We start from the raw sequence: 18551 nt of genomic DNA, 5'->3' as shown, positions 1-18551 counted from the left end.
GAGCTGGTATAAAAATCTCCCTTCACCTGCTAGTCCAGGGGTAAGAAAAGTCTTTGGAGTGTCCATAGCTCCAGAGCGCCGATCTCAAGCAAAATATTGCTTTTTTTTTTTAAGTTCTTAAAAAAACTTAAAATGTCTCAGTTAACTGCCTTCAGGTCTGGTCATGATCCCAGGGTCCTGGGATGGAGCTTCCTGACTGCTTCTCCCTCTCTCCCTCTCCCTCTGCCTGCTGCTGCCCCTGCTTGTACTGTGTGTCTCTCTCTCCCTCTATCAAATAAATAAATAAAATCTTAAAAAAATAAAAGAAGGAGTGCCTGGGTGGCTCAGTGGGTTAAAGCCTCTGCCTTCGGCTCAGGTCGTGATCCCAGGGTCCTGGGATAGAGCCCACATGAGGCTCTCTGCTCCGCGGGGAGCCTTCTCCCCCCTCTCTCTCTGCCTGCCTCTGCCCAATTGTGATCTCTGTCTGTCAAATAAATAAATAAAATCTTAAAAATAAAAAAATAAAAGAAGAAGAAGAAACTATGTAAAATGAGTATAAAAGGAAATTTTTTAAGGGTGCCTAGCTGGCTCAGAGGAGGAAATATGTGACTTTTTTTTTTTTTAAGTTTTATTTATTTATTTTGAGAGAGAGAAAGAGCACAAGTGTGAGGGGAGGCAGGGGAGCTGCAGAGGGAGAGGGAGAGAGAGAAAAACTCCTGTAGACTCCCCACTGAGCACGGAGCTTAAGGGCAGGGTGGTTTAGCCTGAGATCACAATCTGAGCCTAAACCAAGAGTCTCTGACACTCAACCCACTGAGCCAGCCAGGCACCCCTGCGACTCTTGATCTCCGAGTTGTGAGTTCAAGCGCCACACTGGCTATAGGGATTACTTAAAAGTAAAAAATCTTGGGGCACCTGGGGGCTTGGTTGAGCGTCTGCCTTTGGCTCAGGTCCTCATCCCGGGGTCCTGGGATCAGGCTCTGTATCAGGCTCCCCACTCAGTGGAGAGCTTGCTTCTCTCTCTGCCTGTGTTGCTCCCCACTGCTCATGCTCTATCTCTCTATCTTGCTCCCTCTACTTCTGTCTATCTTGCTCTATCTCAAAATAGATGAATAAAATCTTAAAAAAAAAAAAAAAGTTAAATCTTTTAAAAAGTTTAAGGAGATTTTTGAACTTGAAACTTAAGTAAATAAAATGATTTTTTAAAAAGTGGGTGGCTCAGTCGGTTCAGCATCTGCCTCAGCTCAGGTCATGATCCCGGGGTCCTGGGATGGAGCCCCCCTCATTGGGCTCCCCGCTCAGTGGGGAGCCTGCTTCTCCCTCTCTCTGCCATTCCCCTGGCTTGTGCTCTATCAAATAAATAAAATCTTTAAAAAAAAAAAAAAAGTAGCCTCATTTAGGGTCTTTGGGTTCTTGTTCAAGATACATACATAGTGGGCTTTTGTGACCCCCTGGAGTCACTATATGTGAATTTTGTGTCAGTAAGAATCTGAGTAATAATCACAAAAATGCTAATGTTCACAACACTTTGCATTTTACAGGATATCACGATTTACAGAATGATTTGGCATCCAGTGAGGTAGGGGCTGAAGTCTGAGAGACAGAGGCACATGGCCCTGGGAGGGCAGGGGGTCGTGGTGAAGAGTCGAGGCGTAGGTAGGGACCAGTGGTCTATAAAGCCCCCCTGAGAGGACGGATCAAGGCAAATTCATCATGGTTCAGAATCAGCCTTTTAGGGTTTAGAGGAGAAAATCTAGCTTTTCGGTGTCTGCGTGTTGACTGCACTCAGGGACACTAACCTCTGCTAATAAGAGTCACAGGAGACTGATAATGAAATGAAACAAAAATGCTGTTTTACTCATTCACAGTAAAAAATACCACCTCACACCCACAGGCTGGTCACACCAGTGTGACCAGCCGTGCCCAGGGAGAGTGGAAGAAGGGGAACCACCAGCTCCAGGGGTAATTTGTGTGTGAGCCGGGCACCTCCTTCAGGCTTCCAGGAGGAGACACGTCCCCTTTGTTAGACGTGGGGTTGGGGACGCACACCACGGAGGTGAAGCCTCAGTTTCCAATCACCAGTCCCAGGACTTCCAAAGGCTACAGTTTCGAGAACAAGGAGAATGGCCAAGTGTTGTCCAGGAGACAGCAGCTTTCATCCAGCCCTACTGTGTGTTGGCCTCTGGTCTTGAGCCTTTAATGATGATTAAGGAGCCTCAGATCTCCGGGAAGCAGGAGCCTACTAGGATTGTACCTCAGGAACGGGGCGATCAGGAGAACGGGGGGCGGAGTGCGATGGAGGGCTCTCGGAGCCTCTGGACAGCGGGTCCCCACTGCGACAGAGAAGCTGGGGCCGGGCTGGCCAGAAACCTTCCGCTAACTGATGAAAGGGTAGCAGGAGCGGGTCACAGAGAACACAGCATTCTGAGCCGCTACGTTTGGTACAGGCTGGAGAATAAAGGGCAAAGGCTAAGTGTGGGGAGAGGTCTGGGGAGATGAACAAGTCCAGGTCGTAGAAGGAGTTCACTGTGTAAAAGAACGTGAACTTCATCCAGAGGATATCTAAAAATTAGTATTTACTGATAAGAGAAACTGAGTGGTTGGAAACAAGGAAGAGACGGAAACATCTTTCGCATTCTGAACCATGAAAATCAATACTTATTTTTAAAAAACTCCAAAAATTCAAAAATAAAAGTATTTTTACAGTATATTTTTAAATTATCCTACTTATATGAGTCTGGCTGTGTACCAAACTCTGGGGGAGCAAAACAAACCAAAAACCTATCCTACCAGCTTCTATGAGGTGTTTTCAATGCTTTATGCCTCATCAGAGACACAGCCCACCTTTGGGTAGACTCCCAATGTCAGAAGATCGATGATGTGTTCATCCATTTCTGCATCCGAAGGCCTGCGGAGACATCGTGTAATCTGGGTGTTGGTGGGTGGCAACATGTAAACTGGGTTTTGAAGAATGCATAGGAGCTTTAAAAAACAGAAAAGATGGCATCTGGTTGGCTCAGTTGGTTAAGCAACTGCCTTCTGCTCAGGTCAGGATCCTGGAGTCCCGGGATCAGAGTCCCACATCAGGCTTCCTGCTTGGCTTGGAGTCGGCTTCTCCCTCTGATCTCTCCCCTCTCATTTTCTCTCTCTCTCAAATAAATAAGTAAAATCTTAAAAAAGAAAAATTAGAAAAAAATATAAAAAGAGAAAAGAGAAGACCTCAAAGAGAAAGAGAGCTTCTCAAAAAACCCTGAAATGGCTTTGGAGAAAAAGTTTTGCATGATGATCAGAGCAGCACAGGAAATAGTAACAGGTGAAGCCATCAGGCAGGATGAGGCCAAATTGTGCAAAAATTGCACGTTGTATGAATTTCTTTCCTAAAAAAGTTCGAACAAAACCACATGGACCTTGGTATTCTGGAAGCTGGTGAATATGTACCTTTGGGATGAATTGTTTTTTTCTTCCCAAATAGCAGGAAAAAAATAACTTATAAATTTTGTTTTCTATTTTGTATTTTTCCTCCCATAATTTTTATTGAAACTTCTTAGTTTCTGTTGGTTAATATAAGAAGTTTTAAAAAATGGCGTAACAAGCAAATGTATGGGAAAATTCAGAAGCAAGTGAATAAGCTTGTTTCTTTTTTTCTCCTTGTGAAATATGTTCATAGTGGTGACTTTTATATTTTATGGAAAATATTTCCATTACCAAGAGTGTTCTTTGTTTATGTGTTGGAATTCACTGTTATCAGTGTTTGGTCTCTTCTACAAAAATCAAGCTTTCCTGTTGGTTTGCAGCCCAAACCTCCCAATGCTTGTTTTCTTTGGCTTGTAGAATTGGTTTTCAGTTTTGGTTTTGGTTTTTCAAATAGGGCAGTTTCTGGCTTGTCCTGAAACATCAAAATATCTGGTAATGAGAAGTCTGTGTTCTGCATGACAGCAGCCGGGAACACCTGACTGGAGCCTGTCTCTGTAGGCATCAACACCCTGGTCCCTGCCCTCCCCAGTCCAACCTGAGCCCTCTGGGTCTTTGGGGTTGCCCTGGGTCTGCCAGAGGTTCCACCAGGGAGCGCTGTGATCAGCGTTTCGGAGAGCAGGGCGGGGAGGAAGTGCCTGGAGCAGGTTCTACAGGCCCTGGAAGGAGGCCCTCCTTTCCTTCCTGGGGAGTAAGTCCTAAGGCTCAGCTTCCCTTGGCCCAACACAGGGAAGGGTCAGGACTAAGAGCCAGTTGCAGGCCAAGTATTTCGAAATAGAAGAGGAGAAACAGACCCACACTCTATACTACCCCAGACATTTGAATAATGCTTTGCAGTCCATAAACCTTTGTCAGAGACAGAATGCTATTGGGTTCTTATTGCATTCCTGGTCGAAAGTAGGAAAAGAGGTCCATTCCTGCATTAGCCAAGGTTTCTTGTCTCCCTCCCCTAAGAGCACCCACCCAGCAAGAAAGAAGCAGGTCCCCATGGTGGTGGTTTCCACACACTTTCCTTGGTGGAAGAGGAGGACAGACTTCCAGTCCGCAGGAAGATAGGGTGCCACGAACATGTGGCCCCACCATTCCTGGCCACAAGAAAGGTGGGGCCTCAGGAAAGGAGCTGAGATGTGCCTGTCTCAGCAGAAGTCCTCCTGATGTAGTTCTGGAACATAAGTGAGGTTTGGGGGGGGGCGTCCAGAGCCACGGCCAAGAAGGAATTCTTGAGACGTCTTCGGTGCAAAATGGCGGTGGTTTCATTAATCCACGGGGACAAGACCTGAGGACAGAAAAGAGCTGCTGCCTTCCTCTCCCTGAGGCTCCCCGCTGCCCCGGGATTGTGGGGGCAACTGATTCTGTACTTTGGGGTGTGTGGAGCGGGGAGTAAAGACAAGGGAAGTTCCAAAAGGATTTTCCTCTTTTAAAGAAGACTCACTGGATGCGGGAGGCCTTGCTGTTGTCAAACGAAGGTTGCTTCTCCCTCTAGCAAGGTATTAATGCTCAGATAGTTAGGAGCTTCCTGGAGGAACATTACACTCTGTCTGTCTCCAGTATTTGTCAACGTGCCGCAGGTTAAAGACCTCTAATGTCTCCCACATCGCTTCTAGTCAGGTGGCCATCCCCCAGCTGGGACTGTCCGTTTGCTTGTGTATCTCAGGGGCACATACGCAGAGATGACCCAAACAGTTTGCTGTCCTCTACCTGTATACAGGAAGGACACTGATCCTTTTGAGGTCAAGGACACTGGTCTCTTTGAGGTCAAGAGCAAAGCTGTGGAGTTGGGCCAGTGACGCTGAGGACCAGGGCCTTCCTCGTGTCTGGCCAGTCAGATCCTGAGTGTCCCCCAAGTTCCCCAGATCCCCCAGTGGCCAGGCCAGGGCCGTGTGTCTTCACGGCTTAGATTTTGTGGATGTTATCAGCCAGGATGCAGAATGCTACTTCCTCTCAGTTTTCAGTGGCTTTTTCTCTGCGTTTGTTTTCTTTGGCTGCTGTGGGAAGATGGGCTTTTCATCTGAGCAGCGTGTTCCCTGGTCAAAGTGAAGGATGAAGCCTCCAACAGGATACAGCCATCTGGGAAGCGAAGAGAATCTCCTTCCTTGGTCTTCCTCTCCAAATGCAATCCCAGCCCCTAAAAAGCCACTGCCATCCAGCCTCCCCATTCCACTCCCTGCCCCCAGAAAAGATTAGGCAAAGAACCTCCTCACCCATCACCTGCCTCAGAATAACCTCTCTTTCCCAGGCTGCCTTTCTTGTATGTATTTACTATTGCAGGGCTCCAGAAGTCTTGAACATCTTTGGTAAATATGACCAGAAAATGATGGCACAAGTGCGATCTACTCCACAACACTGGGGTTGCAAGCACAGTCATGTTCTCTTTTTAATTAAGATGCAATTCATGTAGCATAAAGTCCGCCATTTTGAAGTGTGCAATCCAGTGGGTTTTAGTATCTTCACTCTATTGTGCAATCATTACCTCTACCTCCTTCCAGAACATTTCCATCCCCACAAAAAGAACCCTGATACCTCTCCCCTCCGTCCCCCCCCCCCCCCCCCGCCCTGCCCAGTCCCTGGCAACCGCTAGTCTGCTTCCTGTCCTCATGCATTTGGCTATTCCGGACATTTTGTTTTTTGGCTGTTGATGGTGGTTTGTTTGCTTTGAACTCCTGCACAGTGGAATCATACAACGTGTGGCCTCTGTGTTTGGGTTTCTTCATTTAGCAGAAGGTTTTCGGGGTCCCTCTCCTACTGTTGTATGTGTTAGTCCTTCATTCCTTCCTGTGCGGAAAAATGTTCCATTGTACACACGGACCACATTTTGTCTGTCCATTCATCAGTCTTCACTTTGTGGTATTATAAATCGTGCTGCTATATATCATTTGCTGTAAACATTGGTGTATAAGCTGTCTGAGAACGTACTTCTTTTTTTTTTTTTTAAGATTTTATTTATGTATTTGACAGAGAGAGACAGCAAGAAAGGGAACACAAGCAGGGGGAATGGAGAGGGGAGTGGGAGAGCAGGCTTCTGGGTGAGCAGGGAACCCAATACAAGACTCAATCCCAGGACCCTGGGATCATGACTTGAGCCAAAAGCAGACACTTAACGACTGAGCTACCCAGGTGCCCCCGAGAACATGTATTTTCGATTCTCTTGTGTATGTGCTGGAGTAGAATTTGGTGGGTCCTATAGCCACTCTACATTTAACTGTTCTGAGGAACTGCCACTCTGTTTCCCACAGTGGCTGCCTCATCTTACATTTCGCACCAGCAATGTGTACGTTCCCTCCCATTTGCCCCCAGTTCTATTAAGACATAAATGACATACAAGATTATACTCATTTAAGGTATACAACATAATGATTTACGTATTTATTGTGAAAAGATCACAATAAGTTGAGTTAATATCAGTCACCTCAGATTTTTTTAAAAATCACCTCACTCGGGGCTCCTGGGTAGCTCAGTGGGTTAAGCCTCTGCCATCCGCTCAAGACATGGCCTCAGGGTCCTGGGATTGGCTCTGCATCAGGCTCTCTGCTCAGCAGGGAATCTGCTTCCCCAACCGCCCACCCCCCCCCCCCCGCCTGCCTCTCTGTCTACTTGTGATCTCTGTCTGTCAAATAAATAAATAAAATCTTTTTTTTTAAAAAACCACCTCACAAAGTTACATATTTTTCTCTCTTGTGATGAACACCTTTAGGATCTACTCTGAGCAACTTTCAAATATACAATACGCATTATTAACTATAGTCGCCACACTGTACACATCCCACACCATATTTACCTTCAAACTGGAGGTTTCTACCCGTTGGCTCCCTTCCATTCTTTACTCAAGCAACCAAGGGATTCTTCGGATGGCCTTAGCTGAACTTACGTTGTTAAAGATGTTGGACAAAATCAGACACTGAAGGATACTGCTAAGGACAGATTTTAATCAGTAACGACTATTGCAATAAAGAAAGAGTCCAGCATAACTGACTATAACTTCAATTTGAACAGACGTGAGTGGGCATTTTAAGGGGAGAAGCTAGAGTGCTGGTCAGGGAAGTGAAAAATCACAACAGAGTGGGAAAGGGGCTTTATCCTTAGGAAACCGACTGAGTTCACTAGCTGGAGCGTATCAGATTCGGCTCCCGTGGACCCACAAATATGGCAGCGTGCCAGGGGCCTTGTCTTTGGGTGTTGGCTGGAACAAAGAGCAAATTCTTTTGGCAGCCTTGAGTTTCCTCAGGCAGGCACTTTAAAGCGAGCAAGGGTCATCCTAGAGATGTAGCTTTGAGTTGCTACAAACCAAGCTGGTGCTTATTCAAGTCTCTGTGGGCCAAGGTTGAGGCTAGTCCAGTCCAAGGAACCTGGGGACAGCTTGCTCAGAGAGAATGAGGAAATGTGGGGGGATCTTTCTCCAGAACTTTCCTTATTTCATGTTCCTATCAAAGTAGATAATGAAGCACAACACTGACAGCATCAGCTAATTTATTTTAAAAACTGGGTTCACCCCATCCTGCTCTAGAAATCCCATCAACGTAGCAGAGAACTCACACCAGCACAGCCTGTTGAAACCCAGCCAGAGCTGTCTTCACGGACCCACGGAGGAACACTGGACTCAAAACTTTACACACACAGAGCAGGAATACCAGGGCCCTCCTGGATCCTCCTGTGAAACACAACAGGAAGCCAATTCATCTGGATCACGTGCTCACAGAGCTGTTGACATAACCAGAAGGAATCCTGGCTGACTTCAGATGAAAACTTCTAACAAAGCGGCTTTGGGGGAGGAATGCTTTTGGGTGGAGAACACTGAAACCAAACTGCACAACAGCTACTATCTGAAGCTTTTCAGGACAAATGGAAGACGAAATAAACTCTCCTGCTTTGTTTTGTTGTTTATCTACTTATTTGAGAGAAAGACAGAGCAGAAGCCAGGAGTGGCAGGCAGAGGGAGAAGCAGGGTCCCTGTTGAGCAGGGAGCCCAATGTGGGACTCTATCCCAGGACCCTGGGATCATGACCCTCTTGCTTTGGATAAACCACTGGAGCCTTTGATGGTGTGAAAAACGTTTTCCTTTCTCTGTCGGTCCTTCAATCACCAGAATGGGGACCAAGCAGACTTAGTAACGCCGGGCCCCACCTACCCCCAACTATCTTCCCTACACTCAGTTCTTCTAGTGCTGTTGACCCCACACAAACCGAAGTCCTCATATGTATGAATTCAGACCAAGCATTTATTACGTGCACACTCCCTAGGTTGACACAAGAAACCTGAGGCCTTCCTCCCCCCTAGAAATTTACAGTCCGGTTCACTGAACGTACACAGAGTTAAAACCCAAAACTTAACCTAATAAATTTGAAGATGTAATTGGCTTTATCAGGCGATCCATGAATGGGGTAGCATCTCAATCCAGCGGCTGTGTAAAAGGGAAGCCCTTGGGGTACCCGCGTGGCTCAGTCGTTAAGCATGTGCCCTTCAGCTCAGGTCATGATCCCAGGCTCTGGGGATGGGTCTCCTTGCTCAGCAGGAAGCCTGTTTCTCCCTTTCCCATTCCCCCTGTTTGTGTTCCCTCTCTCACGGTGTCTCTCTATCAAATAAATAAATAAATAAATAAAATCTTAAAAAGAAAAAAAAAAAAAAACACAGAAGGACTTTATACACAGAACTGGGGTAGAACAATTAGCAAAAGAAAGGATAGTTTCAGGCAAAGTCACTTCCCCTCAGGGTAAGAGCTGGGGCTTTTGGGTGATTACTTTACCTTCCTGGGGTGGGGGTGGGGATGGAGAGAACCCACGTGACAGGTTGCAGATGGGGGCTAAGCAGAGAATTCCTGACTCAGACTCCATTTCTGGAAGACGTTGAAACGGCAGTTAGGTGAGGTGCGGAGATTCCGTTTGGTGACGTGGGCTGGCGTGAGTGACTGCAGCTTGGGCCTCTGGGGGCGTTGTTGGTACAGTATAAAAAAATCTACAAGTCAGTCAATAGAAGGGGGAAAGTGAATGAGGCCCTGTGGGAAGTTGGAGTCCTCTAGGGATAATGGAGATTCAAAGAGAGGAGACACAACTTTCACCTCAAGAGAAAGATTCCTTCCTTGCTGAGAAAGGCCCCCCAAAAGCATACTTCTGAATGGGGAGCTCACCATGGGGCCAGGATAGCCTTCAAGAGCTGTGTAAGCAGGAAATGCCTGATCAGATTTGGGGTGATCTGTTAGATAGCCAGTGAGAGATACCGGGTTAGAGGAAGAGAGAGTATGTTTTGTTGTTGTTGTTGTTGTTTTAACCTATGCCACATGTAGATCTTGTTTCCTTCCTTTGGTGGATGCATAATGATTTTTTAAGGCCTGAAAGGCTATCTTCTGTCCAGTTAGTTCCCCTAATTAAAAGTCATCCCGATGACCAACACTGTCTCACGTCCGGCTTCTCCTATTCTAAATACGCAGCTTCTGGGTATATCCTTCCAGCTCAAAGATCTTGCAATTTGCTTTAATGTTTAAGAACAATGAGAAAAGGACTCTCTTTCCCCATTCATATGTCCAGTGATGTATGTACCTCAGGATGTTAATATTCTGTGGGGAAAGCCTTGTGGATTTCAAGTGTCCTCCTAGGAGACAGGGACTTCGCTAGCTAATTACTAGTGATAAGGAGAACAGAGGCAAGAGAAATGTAGATAAAATTAAATTTCCTTACAAGGTGAAGCCTGTGGATAAATACCGGAGACGTGTAGTGTGACGTTCCTCCCTCTGCCTTAATGTTAATGCTTTGCTAGAAACTAAAAAACAACCTTAGCTTGACAATAGCCAGACCTCCAGGATGCTGTAATCTTCTCTGACATACAGAAATCCTTTTAGAGATTTCCCTTTTCTGCCCAAGGGTCCAGCTACAATAAAAACACTTTTTTGTACCATAAAACATTTCAAGAATCCTTTCTTGACCTTTGGGCTCAACAACCCTGCATTATTAGGACCATTCATGAGAAAATTCTAGGGGCGCCTGGGTGGCTCAGTTGGCTAAGCATCTGCCTTTGGCTCAGGTCATGATCTCAGGGACCTGGGATAGAGGAGCGAGCCTGGTATTGGGCTCCCTGCTCCCTGCGGGGAGTCTGCTGCTCCCTCTCCCTCTGCCATCTCCCCACATCCCGCCCCCCAATCTTTTTTTTTTTTTAAGATTTTATTTATTTATTTGACAGAGAGGGATCACAAGTAGGCAGAGAGGCAGGCAGAGGGAGAGAGGAGGAAGCAGGCCCCCCGCTGTGCAGAGAGCCCGACTGGGGGCTCGATCCCAGGACCCTGAGCCAAAGGCAGAGGCTTAAACACTGGGTCACCCAGGCGCCTCCCCCACTCCCCAATCTTGTCCAAACGTGCACGCTCTGGCTCTCTCTCTGTGTCAAATAAATAAATACTATTTTTTTTAAATGAGAAAATTATAAAAACCCGTAAGGATGCCAAGGAGATGTGTCGAAATCGACCCCTCCCCTTTTCTCTTCCACTTTATCCGTTTTCCAACATTAGTTACTAAAGGATTAAGGTTAACAAGAATATTTTCATCAATCATCAAACGTATGCACATACTCCATGATTAGACCACAGAGCAGAAATGTTAAAATGTATTGGAGCAAACATTAAGTGACTTCCACAAGTGAGATGCTGTTCTGACCATTATCTCTTTGTGTTCTCATGAAACCCGTAGTAGATTTTAGAAACCTTAATTTACAACCAAGATTCTAAGAGTTAAACACATAGAAATTCCTCTACTGTCCTTTGTAAAAAACCAAAATTCAGCCAAGTAAATTTTATTTTTATTTTATTATTTTTTTAAAAGATTTTATTTATTTCTCAGAGAAATAGAGACAGAGAGCACAAGCAGGGGGAGAGGCAAGCAGAGGGAGAAGAAGGCTCCCCATTCAGCAAGGAGCCCGATGCAGGACTCAATTCCAAGACCCCGAGATCATGACCTGAGCCGAAGGCAGACACTCAACCGACTGAGCCACCCAGGTGCCCCTCAACTGAGTAAACTGTAACATCAAATTGGCTCTATTAAGCAAGTCATGAATTGGGCAGCATCCCAGCTAGCAAGCTGGGAGATGGGGGAGCTCTGAGGAGGTGTACAAAATGGAAGGTTTTTGTTCGGGGGTTTTTCCCTCCAAATTTTTATTTAAATTCTAGTTAGTGTACATATGTGTACTATTGGTCTTAGGAGCAGAATTGAGTGATTCGTCACTTACATACAACACCCAGCGCTCATCCCTTCAAGTGCCCTCCTCCTGCCCATCACCCATCTAGCCCAACCCCCACCAACCCTCCATTTGTTCCCTGCAGTTAAGAGTCTCTGGGGCACCTGGGTGAGCATCCAACCTTTGGTTTCAGCTTAGGTCACGATCTCAGGATCCGGGATCAAGCCCCACACCGGGCTCTGCACTCCCCAGGAAGTCACTTGAGATTCTCCCTCTCCCTCTGCTCCTCGCTTGGCTCTCTCTCTCTCTAAAATAAATAAACAAATCTTTTAAAAAAATTTTGAAGTCTCTTATGGTTTGTCTCTCCCTTTCTCCTCTCTTTTTCCCTTTCCCATACATTCATCTGTTTTGTTTCCTAAATTCCCCATATGACTGAGATCATATGGTATTTGTCTTCCTCTGACTGACTTATTTCGCTTCGCATAATACCCTCTAGTTCCATCCACGTCATTGCAAATGACAAGACTTCATTCTTTTTGATGGCTGAGAAGTATTCCATTGTATATAGGCACTACATCCAAAATGGAAGGTTTTTATAGAAATCTCAGAGCGTGGGGCAAGGAGTTATTTTAACAAAGGTCTACCCCAGGCAAGATCAAGACCACCTTCCCATGGGGAAAGTGCAAGGGGGTCTTACCATGCTGACACGACTTCACCTTCCGTTGGGGGATGGAGAAGACCCATGTGACAGATTCTGATCAGAAAATGCCCGAGTGTTAAGACTTAAATTTCTGGGGGCACTGGGTGGCTCTGTGGGTTAAAGCCTCTGCCTTCAGCTCAGGTCATGATCCCAGGATCCTGGGGCTCTCTGCTCCGTGGGGAGCCTGCTTCCTCCTCTCTCTCTCTCTCTTTCTCTGCCTACTTGTGATCTCTGTCTGTCAAATAAATAAATAAAATCTTTAAAAAAAAAAAAAAGACTTAAATTTCTAGGGAAAGTTGAAACTGCAATTAGACAGGGTAGTAAATCCTGGTTTGGTGACTTGGCCCAATGACGCCCTTTGGGACCCTTGGTATTCTATTTAACGATTTCCCCCTTTGATCAGATTCTCACCTTGACTGAGAGATGTGATCCAAATTGAAGCCCCTGCAGCCCCTCTCGGAGACACTGCAGTTCTCACAGCTTTCGTGGGTCCTCTGCGTGATATTCACGGGGGAGGGGAGGTATGTTTTTTGTTGACTCTGGGATATCCACAGGCCACAACTTCAGGCTCACAAGCCTTATGTCAGTGGTTCCCTTTCTGTCTCCTCTGACATTCTGGTCTAGGGAGATCATCTGCTTGGTACTAAGTGGCTTCGAACAGGCTCTGAAAGCTTTTGAGAGGATACAATGCAGCAGGGAGATTATTACGGGGACTAGGAGCCGGATCGGTCCCAACACTTGGGGTGAACTTCAGAGCCATGGTCCCTAAGAGCCAAACCAATCAAACACCCCCTTGAAAGAGTCACACTCTTTTAAGGCAGTGGCTTGCTCAGTGATCTAACACAGACATAAATGAGTTCCAGCCTCCCCAGCGTGCTAATCCAGACCCAGCAGGGGATGTTAGCTCCTTGCTCAGGTAAAAAGGCCCATTGTCACGCTAGAAGCTTCTGTCTTGAGTTTGGGAAAAAACGGGGGACTCAGACCCTCCAAGGGGAAGACAGGAACTGGTTTAGGGCTGTCTGCTATAAAGTCCACTTGGATAATCAGAATATGATATGCGGAGTTGGGGAAGAACAGAAAAAGTGTTTCCGTTTCCCCTGGAAAGAAAAGCATGACCAAGGAGGCAGGACTTGGAACCGACCTGACCTGAGCAGTATCCCCTAAGGCTTTATGCACTCTGTGAGGCCTCTCTGGCTCCATTTTCCTGTTTAAATAGTGGGGTTAATACCGATGTCATTGGGCTGTTATGAGGACTAAATCCCACGTGATGTTAAACACCTCTAGCAGAGGGGCACATGGGTGGCTCAGTCATTAAGCACCTGCCTTTGGCTCAGGTCATGATTCCAGGGTCCTGGGACCGAGCCCCACATCAGGCTCCCTGCTCAGTGGGGAGTCTGCTTCTCCCTCTGCCCCTTCCCCTGCTCACGCTCTCTCTCTCTGTCTCTCTCTCTGTCTCTCTCTGTGTAATAAACAAATAAAAATTCTAAAAAATAATTAAAAAAAAAGAAATACCTAGCTGGGCATGCATTTTATTGACATGCACATAACTTTTCTCTGCACAGCCCTACTTCACATGCACACATGTGAGGCACGCCCGGCCCACCCACCTGGAGGGCCTGGGACATGCCCTTCAGCAGACCCCAGTGCCAGGAGACACCAGCAGGGAGACTGTGTACAGTGAGTTCCTGCCCACCCCAGGAGGCCAAGGTCAGGGGAAGGTCTGCTCACATGACTCTCTGGGTTCCAGTGTAGAAATGACAACAACATTGCAGGAAATGCCCCTGCTGCAGCAGAAAACCCTGGGGCCTGGCCTTGTACATTGTATTTTCTGGCCCAGCAAAGAGGCATTGTGACAATTAAACAAATAAACAGGGTCTTGGCCTTGAACTCCAAAGACTTTTGGCATTCTTATGCTTTTCCCCTCGCACGGCGCACCCCCACCCCTAAAGCCTTCCCTGTTGCTCAGGCCAGAATCGGAGAGAATTCTTTGATTCCTCTCTTTCCCTCACCCCTACACCCACGTTGGCAGGTCCAGTCCTTCCGCTTTCTCAGCCGGGAGCCCTCTCCCTCTCCTGGCCCTGGAGACAGGCTCTGCCTCCTGCTCCCCACTCCAGGCCCACCCTGCCCCCACTGCAGCTCAGGGAGACTCTTCACCGTGGAACAGACCCCAACACCACTCCCTCCCCCTGTGCAAAGAACCCATCGAAAGTTTCCCCTTCCCTCACCCTCACTGCCAAGGTCCACGAGGACAGGCGCCGCACGGTCGGTCGCTAGTGTGCCATCCCGGCCTGGTGTTGGGCACAGCGCGGTGCTCGGGGAACACCCGATGGACAGCTGTGAGAGGCTGAGCGTGTGAAAGAAGGGAGACGTTGATAAGTGAAGGACACCACACGGCCAAGCATCCTTCTCTGACTCTCCAAGACACGTGCCATGGTGGGGTCAGGAGAAGCCCCCAGCAGAAACCCACGTATGTGACCTCAGGTCGGCTTGGTGTCCGAGGAATTCCCCAGGAAACCTCACATGCTGAGCCTTCCAGAAACCACCACCCAGCACGCCCGCTGCCGCCCTCTGGGATGTCTGTCTTTGTAAAGGTTCACGGAACTGCTGCTGGGTCACAGGTGTCGTACGGGGCACTGAGGATGCAGCAGTGAACTTGACCGTCCCTGCTGCGGTGGAGCCTGCGTTCCGGGGTTGGGGGGAGTGTTGCCCCACACAAGCGAGCTGGACACGTAACTGCACAGTGGGATGGCGGGAGCGGGATGCGAGGACGGACAGTCACATCCTCAGGTGGTATGAATGAGGACAGGCTCCTCACCTTCTCTGCCTCAGCCTTCTCTTCCGCGGGATGGGCTCGTGACAGTTCCTCCCCGTAGGGCCCTATTAACACAGAAGTCAGGTCTTGCCCTTGTCTGCTCAAAGCCCGCAGCGGGCCCTCACCTCACTCTGAAGGACAGCCGCATCACCCCCGTGGGCCCCAAGGCCGGCATCATGGCCTGCCCCCGCGTCCATGCCTCCAGCCAGCTCCCCGAACTCATTCCACCCCACTGTACCCACAACTCCCCCTGGCCGTCTGGCCGCTCCGCATCAGGCCAGGCAGCACATGGCCAAACTCCACTCACTTCGAGATCAGACCTAGGGGAGCCCCAGGGCCAGACCGCTGAGCTGCCTGGTCAGCCTCCCATCCCCTTGTCCCCGCACACACTGTCTACGCATTCAGGACAAGGAGCAGCGGGGCAGAGCCCCAAGTTTGTTCCCAGTGATCCAGAGCAGATTAAAATGGAGGCCAAGACTCAGGACAGGCGGGAGGCTGCGTGTCCAGGAGAACCGATTCGTTCCAGCAGCTGAGATCAGGGAAGGTTGCATGGAGGAGGCGGCCTCAAAGGTGAGCCTTCTGAGAGAAGCAGAGGTCCAAGTACAAGGTTGGGAGGCAGCTGACTCAAGGGCTGGGGCAAAGGCGGCCAGGGCTGGAGCAAAGGGCAGGGCTTGGCCTCTGGGGGCCTTCCGTGGAGAGCCCTGGTCACGAGGGAGAGCAGGCCCGAGGGTGTGGTGGGATCGGGGAAAACAGCAGCGGCCAAAAAACAACTCGATGCCTCCTCCGGACAGGGGAGCGGGGCTGCTGGGGAAGTGATTCCTATTGTTTCTGTTTCCTTCTCAGGGGGCTGCGGAGAGGAGGCGTCAGGCCTGCCGACTGTGAGAGCGGCCTTGAGAGCTCCTTAAGAGGTCAAGAGGGAGGAAAAATAGGAAATGGTCTCCTTGAAGAAAGTAAAGATAAGCAAGATCAAAGGACAAAGAGACGGGATTTTGTCAGAGGGAAGCTACGAGAAAAGAGAAAATCCCTCAGACTCGGGGAACCAGAGCCGCGGGATCCTAAGAAGGCACCATCTGCTTCAACCATACCCGGGTCCAGAGAAGCAGAGGGACTGGTTCAAAGCCACACAGCCCACTGCTTTCCTGACTCCCTGGTTAGTGCTCCAATGACTTCTGCGCTGAGAGTAAGTGCCAAGGAAGACCTAGGTCCCTTCTCCCTCCCAAGCTCAGGGTTAGCAGAGGAGGGTCCCCTGTTCCCAACCAGGCAGGTCATCCCCTGCCCACGTGTGCAGGAAGACCTCAGGGCCCAGGGCCTCCTGGCCTTGGAGGTCAAGGCACTATTCTGTCCAGCACCCATGACCTCTAAGGCCCAGGGCACCCCTGCTGCCTGGCTCCAGCCCCAGCCAACCAGGAGAACAGGGTGGGCCATGCCTACGTAAGGCACCTCCTCTGGAAAAGTTCTGCCTTTGCCAAGGTCAGTGTTTATGACTCGGGCTGAGGCTGCTGCATTGTCCCCACCACTCCCTGGACATCCCGCTCCAGACACCATCGCTCACTTTGCTCCCTCCTTTGGACCTTCGCACATGTTAGTCCCGTTGCCTGAAACCTCCTTTCCTCTCCCCACGCTTCTGCCCCGCTGCCTGGACGGCTCCTGCGGCTCATCACACAGGTCCCAGCTTTGATGTCCCTTGCCGTGTGGGCAGCGTCCCCAAGATAGGGTCGGGGCCACTCCTGAGGGGCCCCTGGATCTCCTCACTCATGCTCCTCTCACACTGGATCTTAACTGTCTGGACCTATATGATTGCATAAATGTCCCCTCAAGGCCAGACCTGACTTTCTTATTTCCAGAAACAAAAACTCACTGAGCTCTTTCTATGGCTTTCACTACCTCGAGAATGAAAATCCTCCTGGTAACACTACAGAGTGGACAGTTATTCTACGCTCTCATCAGATGGACGAACTGTGATTCAGAGAGGTTGAGCCTCTTGCCCAAGGTCACACAGGGAATCAGATTTCAGAGCCAGAGCAGTGGACACCCAGAGGTGCTCCCCAGATTGGCCTTCCAGAAACGACTCACCCCTGCTCCTGGGAATATCTGCAGACAGCTTTGCAGCAAAAAGCATTTTTTGAGAAGGCCCCAGCTCTGGAGAGCGAGCCACTCTGCCCAGAGGGCAGCCAATGGCCACAGACAGATCAGCATGGGGACAAGGGCTGGGCCATCCTGGAGCGAGTCAGGACAAGCCTGTAAGGCCCTGCTGACTTCAGGGTTCCCAGGGGTGGCCTGAGGCCACGGCTGGGCCTCCTCTGCCCAGTCTCGCCTCCTCTGCCCAGTCTCGTCTCCTCCCGGGGTTGAGCCCACGGCGCCTCTGTGGGGAGCGAGCTCTGAAGGCCACACCCGAGCTGGGGCTTTCCACAACGTCTGCTGTATTCGGTCACAAAGCGAGGTTAACAGAATTCCAAAGCGGGTTCGGGATTCCAAACTCCATGATGTTTCACCCCACGATTAGCTTGGCTTCGGAGATGGTACACCAAGCAGAACAGACAGGAAGTCACCCAGCAAGCTAGCACTGCCCTTATGGGAAGTGCACGAACCCCGGCCGCCAGCCGTCTGTGGTCACCACTGGGACAAGGCCTCTGTTCCGTCCCGTCCGGCAGAGCCCTCGGCGGCAGCAGCCTTTTCGAAGTGGTCGGACAGAGGGCCTGTCTGAAGAGGCAGACGGTTTGCTGCAAGAGTCCTCCCTGTTTGGAGGGACGGAACCAGGCTCGGGCCCCACAGACGCCCTCCGCTCCTGCTCCGTGCCGGTTCTGGGACGTCGTCCGCTGGCGCTGCTCTCGGCGATGTCTCATAGCTACAGTGCCCTTTACTCCTTGTGTCATTGCTTGACGTGAGTGACTCCATCTTGCTCTCTAGGCCCTCCGAACCTCCCACATGTGACCCTGCGACCCGGGGCCGTGTCACAGCGGGAGACACAGCCACACCCCCATCCTATCGCCTCCCCACAGAGCCGCCCGACCATCCAGTCTGGTGCGGGCACATGGCAGGTGCACAAGGCTTCTTTCCTGAACACATGAGCAACACATATGAGGAGGCTCCTTTGGGTGATTAATGAAAGTGTGTATTTCTTCTCTGGGTCCTCATAGTTGTGATTACTGAGTTTGTAGGACCCTTGGGTGTCTGCCATGAGCCATGACCATGACCTCTTGCCCCCTGATCCTCTGAGAGCCCCGAGCTTTCCCGGTGATCCGTAGACAGCCTGTTTGTCCTTTGAACACGGTGCCCAAAGGAGGTAAAGGACTTCTGCACCCTCATGTCACAAACAGGACCAGTCTCGGTGTTGGGAAACAAGGCCAGCAGCAAACCTAACCCAGGTCGGGTGAAAGTGCAGAGTCCTTCCTCATCTGGAGCGGCTGGAAAAGATAGAAAGCTACAAATAAACCTTTTCCT

At 49.4% G+C, this 18551-nt stretch overlaps 1 long non-coding RNA gene across 3 annotated transcripts; it reads right to left on the bottom strand.

The window, feature by feature from the left end:
- Positions 1 to 1810: 1810 nt before the first annotated feature.
- Positions 1811 to 17424, bottom strand: LOC131814596 (uncharacterized). 3 transcript variants are annotated; one of them, XR_009347364.1, is made up of 5 exons: positions 12710 to 17424; positions 9188 to 9396; positions 7981 to 8095; positions 7226 to 7355; positions 1811 to 2887 (listed from the first exon to the last, which is right to left on the bottom strand). It is a non-coding gene; the product is annotated as an uncharacterized LOC131814596 (long non-coding RNA). The 3 variants fall into 3 exon arrangements; XR_009347362.1 differs by having other exon boundaries at positions 7226 to 8095; positions 12710 to 12969; positions 14524 to 17424; XR_009347363.1 differs by having other exon boundaries at positions 7226 to 8095.
- Between the last annotated feature and the right edge of the window lie 1127 nt (positions 17425 to 18551).

This window comes from Mustela lutreola, chromosome 14, assembly GCF_030435805.1.
Source record: "Mustela lutreola isolate mMusLut2 chromosome 14, mMusLut2.pri, whole genome shotgun sequence".
Taxonomy (NCBI): domain Eukaryota; kingdom Metazoa; phylum Chordata; class Mammalia; order Carnivora; family Mustelidae; genus Mustela; species Mustela lutreola.
This window is presented reverse-complemented; position numbering and strand designations above follow the sequence as displayed.